This window comes from Montipora capricornis, chromosome 6 (genome assembly GCF_036669925.1).
Source record: "Montipora capricornis isolate CH-2021 chromosome 6, ASM3666992v2, whole genome shotgun sequence".
NCBI classification, from domain to species: Eukaryota; Metazoa; Cnidaria; class Anthozoa; order Scleractinia; family Acroporidae; genus Montipora; species Montipora capricornis.
Genome location: NC_090888.1, coordinates 35,476,292 through 35,486,291, shown reverse-complemented (window position 1 = coordinate 35,486,291; position 10,000 = coordinate 35,476,292). Strand labels below are relative to the sequence as shown.

Here is a 10,000-nt window from a genome sequence, read left to right as displayed (position 1 = left end):
AACGAAGTTTGTAAAACTGATTCATTGAAAATTAAGAGTACAAGAAACTAAATTATTTATAAAATTCATATTTTGTGGAATAATGCAGTGACTGATAGATATCTAGTAGTTTAAACACGTACCTTAACGAAGTTGGCCTTTTCAAAATGGCGGATACATCAAGCAGCAGAGTTCTCAGACATGATCCTCAGACATGGCATAACTTAACATACCGCTGACCAACGTATTAAATAAGATGTGCTCAAACACATTAGGTAGACTCTTAAAAGTATAATTGTGTCTCCACACTAAATACAGCCTAAATACAGGGGCACCCAACGAATCTGTTCCTCACATTATCTGTTCCCCAGAGGAATCTTGCTGGCTGGCAAAAATACTGGTGTTTCGATGAGCTGGCTGGGAAATTTTGTTATTGACTGAGGTTTTGCCTGGGAATTACTGACTTTTTCTAGCATTTCAACCCGAGCTGGCTGTAGAAACTCTGAAGACTGAGGACGACTAAAAAAAAAAAAAAAAAAAAAGAACCTCTTCCCTCTCCCAGAGAATAGTCACAAACATACGACGGCTGGTCGGAAAAAACCTTGCTTGCTTGCGGAAAAAACCTGTTTTGTCCCGGTTTTGTCGCTTTTGTTCGGTCGTTTTGGATCGAGGGATTTGAAAGCGCGCGGAATTCTTGGCTGGGAAATAAATTTGATCAGCTGGCTGGGAAACCAACCAATTTTATCTAGCTGGCTGGGAAATTTCTTGTTTGTCTTGCTGGGAAAAAGGAATAGATAATGTTTTCCCAGCAACACTGAAAAACACCTGAAAATGCCTTAATAAGATTTATTTTCATTAACTGGGGTATAATAATACATTTTACAACAAATTGGTCGTTGGGTGCCCCTGTAAATAAAAGTGCTATTCTTGGTTTTCACCCACGTGACCTTAGTCCTTGACAACCGTCGTTAACCGCCATTGTGGAGCCCCTCGAATCGTAAACAGAGACACGTAGAGAGAGATGTGAGTGAGTTGTAGTGCGATGGTTCTCTGTATAATACCTGGCTGTGGAGTAAAATCTGGAAACAAGGAAGGTATTAGTCTATTCCGTATACCTATCGTTGTTGATAAGAACGGTGAAAGTTATAGACAGCTAACAGAAGATCGCCGAAACGCGTGGATTTCACAGATAAGCCGAGACGACACGAAATCGAAAGACTTTGTTAAGCCTGCCTTACTCTGGGACAGATACAACGAACAAAGGACAATTTAAAAGCTTTCGCAGCGATTGCCTCACGGCTTAATGTTAGATTTTAACTTTAAAGGCCCGTTCAAACGGTCATGATAGTTGATGATAGTTTCAACTATCACGCACGTTTGAACACGAACTATCATTCACTATCATCAACTATCATCAACTATCATGCAGTTTGGACATGTTCAAATTCGACATGATAGTTCATGATAGTTTTTTCCGTTTGACCGAGCGGATGATAGTGCATGATAGTTTTTCGGTCAGCGGGGGTAACCAAGGCGGGCTCAATGCAATATGGCTACCGCAAGTTTGACATCGTCCTGTGAGGAACAACAAAACAATAATTTGGACGAATATTCGGACGACAGTGACGCTGAAAGCGAGAAAGTGAGAAAAGCTAAAAAAGCTAAAAAACCAGACAACGAGAAGTGGAGTAGTAGTTTGATATGCAACCTAATAGATGAGTACGAGGCACGGCCATGTTTGTGGAACATTTTTGGCGATGACTACCACAATCGGGATGTAACTGGAAAAGTGAAGAAAGAACTGGAGGTAAGTCAAAGTGAATTGCATCATGTTCATGGCCAAATGTTTTATTTATTTGCCTAACTGCTTAGCTTCAAGACTTTTTTAACCCTTAAGCCTCTTACTTGGAAAACCTATGGTTTAACGAGTTTCAAAGCAGTGACAGCCGCGGTAGGAGACTAGGTACCAGTTAGCTACGCCAGCACATTGCGCGATTTCGTCAACTATCATGAACTATCATGGACCGTTTGATCGCAAACATGATAGTCAATGATAGTGAATGATAGTTGAAACTATCATCAACTATCATCAACTATCATGACCGTTTGAACGGGGCTTAAGTGTGGGGTTGGACTTATTTTGCTGAAATTGTCTTTACAGGTTTAGCAATTAAAGCTTTTGCGGTGATTGCCAGTAACGGCTTTTGCTGTGAACAGTTGTGTTTTATCCTGTAAAGCTTTCGCAGCGATTTAGCACGCGTTGGTTCAGGGTTTTAGGGTAAAAGGCGAGCGAGTCAGAATTTTTCGAAAGTTGGCTTTTTTTTCGATAAAGCGTTTCTCGGCTGGGTTTCCACCGATGTCTTCCCAATTCACACCACCGAAGCGCTTGAACCCCTCGAACAAGTGTGCTCAATTTCGACCGATTAAACCACAACATCGCGGAGAAAATTCATCTCATTAAATATGCCCGATGCAAATGAGGTGCTCCGGTTTTGAATATTTAATGAGGTGAATTTAACCTGAGTATCAGGCGTTTGTGATACTCAGGTTAGCAAATGTCTAACTCGGAGGCGTTTTATTCGATTTCGCTGAAATTCGACAGGCGAATGCGAGGGGTGGAGCGCCCAAATTGACTGAGTTTGAAGGAAATCGGACGAATTTCGAAGGAAAAAAGCTTCTCACCTTCTCAAGGTGAAGGACTGAGACTCTAATCGACCAAGTACTTTGACAGAAGAAGAGGGAAATCATCGAAACAAAGGGAATGAGGAGGCCTTTTCTTCTCATCTGGTGGCCATAGCAGTTAGCGAAGGTATTAAAAGAAATCCAACTGGAAAATGATACAGATAAGGTCGACGCCGAGTGTCAAACTTCCGAGTTACCTTCGCCGCAAACAACAACAATCTTGCCCGCGATTTCCTTCCCTTGCTTAAACGGACGCAAAGAAACCAGAAATCATCTGGTTGTACGCTTTCAAAATTTTGAAGGTCTTAAATTGCTTGTTTGTATAGTAGCTTGTCTCTAAAACTAACTAGGAAAGCAAGTCTGAGACTTCTAGAGGAGCCAAACTGATCGCTCCGTATGGCCGCTGGGTCTACGCAAACGACAGAAAATCTTCTTCAAATAGCGCTCTCGAACGTGGCTTTCGAGGTTTTTTTTGCGTAGGATGAAAGTACTGGTACCTCGTCGAGTGATTTTGGGTCGCTTTCTTGGGAAATATCCATTGGAAAGATGAATTATTTGAAGACTTCGAACGTGAGCGCTCAAAATGTCATACATTTCCCTATAATCAGGGGCACCAGAATGGCGGAAACCTAATTTGCATAAGGTTATGACGTCAGCTGAAAACCGAGAATAGCTTAGGAGGGGAGTGCAAATAAATGCAGTCAGCACGGAGGAGCTACCATCGATCCAGTGCTATCATGGCTTTTCCAAGTCTACAATAGCACGGCCTTTTAAAACACATCATGAAACTTGGGTGCGTTCGATTGACCGTATTCCGGAATAAGAATACATGGAATATAAGTTAGAAATCCTTCGTTTTTACGGAGATTCGCATTAAAATTGTCAGACATCTGCTAAAATGCTATTTTAAACATATTTTTATCATCCTTGCTGCTTCGAAACGCGCCAAACATACCGTTTTAATCATCACTCCAGGTATTCTTATTCCGGAATAGGGTCAATCGAACGCGCCCTTATTCACCCAGAATGATATCGACATCCTAAATTTGGCCTAAAAAGGTGTTCAGGTTGGTCCTCAAGAGCGTGATGTGGATGGGAGGCACAAAATGACTTCTGATCCTAGCCAAGGTACACATCATACTTGCGTTTGGCGTAGTGAAGCTAATTAGATGAGCGCATGTGCCTCAGCTGCGCACCAGTGGCTCAGTTGGTTAAGCGTCGGACTGTCACGCGGGAGGTCGCGGGTTCGAACCCCGGCCGGATCAACACTCAGGATCTTAAAATAATTGAGGAAAAGTGCCGCCTTTGTAATTTCATCTGCAAATGGTTAGACTTTCAAGTCTTCTCGGATAAGGACTGTAAACCGTAGGTCCCGTCTCACAAATATCTTCTATGTTCATAAGTTCCCTGTGGGACGTTAAAAAACCCAAGCACTATTCGAGAAAAGTAGGGGATAAAGTCCCCGGTGTTGTGGCTGTCCTGTTCTCTCCAGCAGAAGTGACCGGCTTGGCAGCGATGTCTCTAAAAAGGCTTGTGGTGTAAGAGACCACCTAAGCATATATTTTGACCTGTTGTTCAAATGGCGCTAATAAAACGAAAGTAGTCTGGTAGTGCCGAATACACTGGAGAGGTGTAGCTAAGAATTTGCCTTATTTGCTACAGTATGCCATAATTACATATAAAAGTGCTAAAGCTCGCTTTTTGAACATACGGCATGAATGCAAACACGTGGCAGTCTGATTTTTGGTGATTTGCTGTTGTTGTTTTGTTCTGTTTTGTTTTGTTTTTTAACTTTTACTTTTTAAAATTACATGTAAAAGGAAATAACATAGATTTTCCTTGCACTTCAGGTGGTTTCATGAAATAGAGGAACTAGGCTAAAAATGCAGTATACCCCCAATATATGACTTTCAGATCACACAGGATATTCTCTTCTGTTTAGAAACATGACTAAAAGATCATAATTTACACAGAAAAAAGCCTCGTAAATTGAAAATAAATTTTACTTTAAGATTTAATTCACTGACTTCCATTTTATTTTTTGCAAAGCTCTCTATGAAGCATGAAATTGAGGATAATTTGAAATAGCCTTCTGTTTCTGTAAATATTCTCTCGTCATATTTTATTTCCATCTTTCTGTTTAATTTCAAACGTTCGAGGCTTAGGATATAGTCCCTGAAGAGAGAAATTTTCTTCATAGCTTGAGAATATAACAATTGCAAATAATTAATCAACACATGAAATGCAAATGATATTTTCAATACCGATATGTAGTACTAAAGAGAAGATAGTGCTTATTTACTTACTCCTCTCTTAGTTATTCAGTTAAGCAATCTCCACCATGGAAACAGAGGGCTGTGCATTTCAATGCTGCTTCAATACAAGAACATGAAGATCTGCATCCCATTTTGCAGCCGCATTTGATGATGGAGTCACACGATTTCGATACATCTGGAAGGAGTTGAACATACTGCATGGCTTCCATCCATCAGAGGCTTCCTCCCATCCCCACTCACTGGGACATGGAAAAGTCATGGTCAGTGTAATTGTTTGGCCCCATCAGTGCCCTCCTTGCGGTTGGTATGCTGCTCTTTTGACGTGTTGGATGAGAGCAGCTTGCGTTGGCGAGATAGCATCCATGTTTCTCCCTTTATGTGGGAATAACTGTTTCCGTGCATCTTTAACACTGAGCTGACTTTGAGCTAGTGCGGTTGTATAAAAAAAACAATTAACCGTATTAACCTTTTCAAACACTCCTCAATTTAGCTTACTGGACATCTAGAAAGCTCAAGAAAAGCAGCTGTCACCTCATCGTAAGTCATCCAGGTCGCCCATGCCGTCTAGCTGCCTTTCCCTGCGAAACGGGACACTGTGTCACATCCCGTTTAGACATAAAATAGAGGTAATGAACTTCACTTCTCGGGTCCAAGTGTACTTGCTATCTCATGAATGGCGAAAGACTTTAAATTTGTGTCAGTACCATATAAAATCCATAGTTCTGTATTCAGAAGACTCTGGATTGTGTCAATACATATTACAATCACATCAGTATCCACTGCACGGATGGCAACCTTGCGGTGTCCTGCTTGAGCAGCCGATGAGACATGAACTAGCATTCTCGTGTCTGCCTCCTCGTGATTACAAGGAGCTAAGCCTTGTATTTCACCCGTTGAAGGACTAATAAGCACTTGTTCACCTTTCGTGATAATGACTTGTTTGTAAAGGCCAAAATCTACAAGGGGAATATGCTCGGCCAAAATGCGAAATAGTTCTCTGTTAATTTGTATCCACTTGCAGAAACACCTTCCAGTTGGTAGATACAGGTGTTGATGACTGTACTCGCCTTCTTACTTTGTTTCTAGTTGTTGCCTTTAAACTGTGTGGTATCAAGAGAAAATGAGGGGACAGAGAGGGAGGCTCCCGGTCCAGCCCTTGGGATATGTCATGTCCACGAAAGTTATTTTTAGACGAGCGGAAGTCTTCCGAGACGTCCGCATGCAGGCCAACCTCGGTCCAATGTTTGAAAGAAAATAAATATTCATCAGCCTTCCACGTGCTCCGTCATTTTCTCTTTTCATTAAGAACCTGAGAGCGAGGCAAGACTGCGTGCGGACGTCTCGGAAGACAGACGTCCGCTAGATCAAAGACTTCCGCTCGTCTAAAAATAACTTTCGTGGACATAACCTATCCCGGCCAACGCCCTGAGCCTCCCTCTCTGTCCCCTCATTTTCTCTTGGTGGTATGTATTCATCAAATACAACATCGAGCCTCTTAATATTTGAAGCTCTCCCTTTATGAATGAAAGGAATACTTGACTGACATGGTCTTGAAAACTCTTCACTGTACTTGTTGGCTTCAATATATTCAGTAAGGACAGCTGCACCATTAAGATCAAGGGCATCAAAAGGGGACGGAACAATTATCAATGAAGCCGAGAGAGGTTTTAGACAATCAAGCAGATCTGATTTATTTGATGAGTGCCTCGACGTTTCCTTCAAATCCAACTTGCTGTAGACGAGATGCATACATTTTGACTAGATCTTTCAACTTAAACACCAGGACACCTTTTGTTTCAACGAGAGTTTCCTCTATATACGATATATCTACCAATTCAGCCAAAATAATAACATCAGCAACGCTTTCCTTGTTGTTCTTCTCTGCGTCCTTAGTCGCCCGAGAGCGGACTTTGTCGGCAATTGTCGTTAGACAAGATTTATGATGCTCTCTTTTTAGTGCTACCAGATCTCCCGAGTTTAAGGCTAGCAGTTTTTCATCTTGCAATTTGAAAGCAATCTCGCGGACTCGACTGTCTAAACCCAATGTGGAGACATTATGTAGAGGCTCTTTATTCGCAGGCTGATCACAAAAGAAACACGTTGTTTCATCATTAACGCATTCTATATTAGCTCTTATGCGTTTTGCAGAAACACCATGGGCTTCTTCAGTAGAAAAAGATGCCTATCATATCGTTTCTTGGCTCTCTTGAGCCCTGTGGTATTATATTTGAGAGTGCAGCTCTTATGCCAACACGCTTCACCAACACCGCTTCGTCTTGATTTTGCAGGACACTGTAATACTGCGTCCTTATATCTTTTTGGCATAAGACATTTCTTCCAGTCGATGCTTTTTTCCATTAACAACCTCGACAAACCTAATAAAGATTGTATTACGATGCTAATTCTATATTTTTAAAGAGTTAATCATGTTAATAAACAAAGAAAAATACCAAAATGCTAAAAATGAACTTGAATACTTACCAAAACAACAAAGAAAGCCACGATCAGTTTAAAATGGCGGATCTCTATGTGTCCGCTGTATTGCATGCTGGGTAGATGCTAGTCCTTCGTGGTAGAGAATGTAAAAACTAGCCAAACTGAAAAATTCTTTTGGTTCTTTCAAACTTCTTTGAGCTAATTCTAAATGACTACCATTAATTACACGAAAACACCTATTAAAAACGGGTATATATGAAAGAACAACACTCGACGCTTCTCAAAAAGTAATCAAGGACATCACGACTTCTTATAAATCAGAGCAGAAACCAAATGCCAATGTCATTACCCGAATACTAAATTTACTAATAAACTTATGGAAAACAGGAAAATAGAAAATAGATAGAAAATAGGTAATTTCTACCACAAGGCAGAGTTATATAAATTAAGCATCATGTATAAAACTATTTTTTACCCTTCGTACGCTCTCCCCCTCCCAGCATGTTGCTGTTCGTAAAAGGGTTAAGATATATAAGAAGCCCAGAATTTCTTGATTCTAGCCATGTTAATTTACAAATCATTATCTTAAGTGAGTTTCAGTGGGTAAAAGGTTGGTAAGGCCTCAAGTTGTAAGCTGTAATTGCCTTGATATGCATTTCTTGAATGTCAGCCTCGTTTCCATGCTGAACACAAGTTATCAGTGCTTCAAACGGCAGTAAATAAATTTCATCTTGTCTTGTAACAAATAATAGGTGTTGTAAGGTGGGTTTTGAGTAAGAAAAGTTGCATCAGGGCATCCCAATGGAGTAATCCTTGACTGAAAAGGCATTCTAGTTTGGCAACTTCGCTTTCATGTTAAAGCACACTTGTGGCTTTTGGCGATGCCTCCTTATCCGAATTTGTTCACCACCTTGTGGGCTTCATTCGTGCCAAATTTGGCGCTTTCTTCGCATAGTGCACAAATTTTTTTTCAAATTAATTTGTACATATCCGCCCGACTATAAAGCTTGTCCCACACAAACGGCATACTTCGTTTGGGTTGTTTTCCTTTTGTTGTGGTCCTTTTCTAGCTGTTCTCATTGTCATAAGCGCATTACAGTGTTTGGTGCTGAACTTTGTAATATGACGGGTCGAAATATACGTAGCTTTTGCTCACTTTTGATTGGTTGATAAAATGAACATTAATTAGGAGGCGGTATGAAAAGAGATGGAAAGAGATGGGGGTAAAACTGCTAGAACATCTCCCTTTCGCAGACTTATCACAGCGGTTTCCTGTTCTGGCTTCAGAATAACCAACTCTAGCCAGCTCTGACCGTCAATTATTACGTCATCGTCCTTTTGACACTTACTCGACCAATTAGAGACCCCGTCCGCAGGTGAACGGGATTTTACTTTTGTCTTGAGAAATCGTGGGTTTTCCAGCAGGCGGTCCTTTTCCCACTCGTCCCAAATCTTCCGACTTCCACTCGTCTAATATAGCAACCGAAATGCAAATTACCGCCCGCAAACAGGTTAACACTACTACACTTAACACATTCGTGTGCACTATTATATCATTGTCCTGTACATGGTTTGTAGGCTACAAATATACTCCCATGGGTACCTATATTTTGTATTGTAGAAATCTTAATCTCAACTTCCGAAAATATGTGACTATTGTGAAATATGCTTGAGTGCACGCTAAAATATTTGCATAATTATGTATTCATCTCAAACTCCTACGTACGTGCCGATGCAAAGCACAAGTAACAGTTTGATAATAACAGCTCTGAGAGGTCGAAGCGCCACTGTAATGGAGATTGTTCACTTGTTATCATGCATTTTCCTCCTCCCATTCGGTAATGTGGCCGCCGAAAGCGATGCAGGTAAGTTCATCAAGTTGGACACTTTTCAAGGTTTCAAATCTTTCCTTTTTAATTTCATTTACACAGGGATTGAGGGTTTGCTTTTGCTTTCATGGTGGCGGACACATCAACTACTCACTCTTGACATCGGGGGAAAGGCGTAAAAACGAGTTGTTCACTGCCTCTATGAGGAAACGGAGGCTCAACAGCTGAATTGTGCGACATAAGTTAAGAATTAAAATGTTCCGAGGTGTTTTAATAAAACCGCGAGGTCATTTGATTTCCTGAAATGAAATGGGTCTACATGTTGAACCAGAATTCGTATCCATGAGGAAACGGAGGCTCAACAGCTGAATTGTGCGACATAAGTTAAGAATTAAAATGTTCCGAGGTGTTTTAATAAAACCGCGAGGTCATTTGATTTCCTGAAATGAAATGGGTCTACATGTTGAACCAGAATTCGTATCTAACTCTCGAAGGACTTCAGTAAATACCAGCTAGAGCATTAATTAATGCAGTATCGATTGATCTCACGAACCGGAACTATTATAGTGTGCTTGTCGTGACAAGCGGATTGTTTGATTCTTAACCATAATACAAATACGTTTGTTTGCATGTTTATTAAAACTGCAATGTACACAACGTCCGGTACCCTAAAAGCGACTTATCGATGACATCAACAACTGGCAAACAACACACTGACTGGCTTATTTTTATAACAATAATCACCTGATGTATTCGACAATACCTTAAACCCGTTTACAGTCTTTACAGCTGATGACA

At 40.8% G+C, this 10,000-nt stretch overlaps 1 protein-coding gene and 1 long non-coding RNA gene across 2 annotated transcripts in view; both read left to right on the top strand.

Annotated features, from left to right (window-relative positions):
- Positions 1 to 10,000, top strand: part of LOC138052024 (large ribosomal subunit protein bL20-like) — a 596,113-nt gene that overhangs the window by 439,642 nt on the left and 146,471 nt on the right. The gene's annotated exons all lie outside the window — the stretch shown is intronic.
- The window catches only part of LOC138052010 (uncharacterized), a 9,700-nt gene continuing 8,793 nt past the window's right edge, over positions 9,094 to 10,000 (top strand). The window contains exon 1 of the long non-coding RNA XR_011132977.1: positions 9,094 to 9,238. This is a non-coding gene — a long non-coding RNA (uncharacterized lncRNA). The remainder of the gene's footprint in view (positions 9,239 to 10,000) is intronic.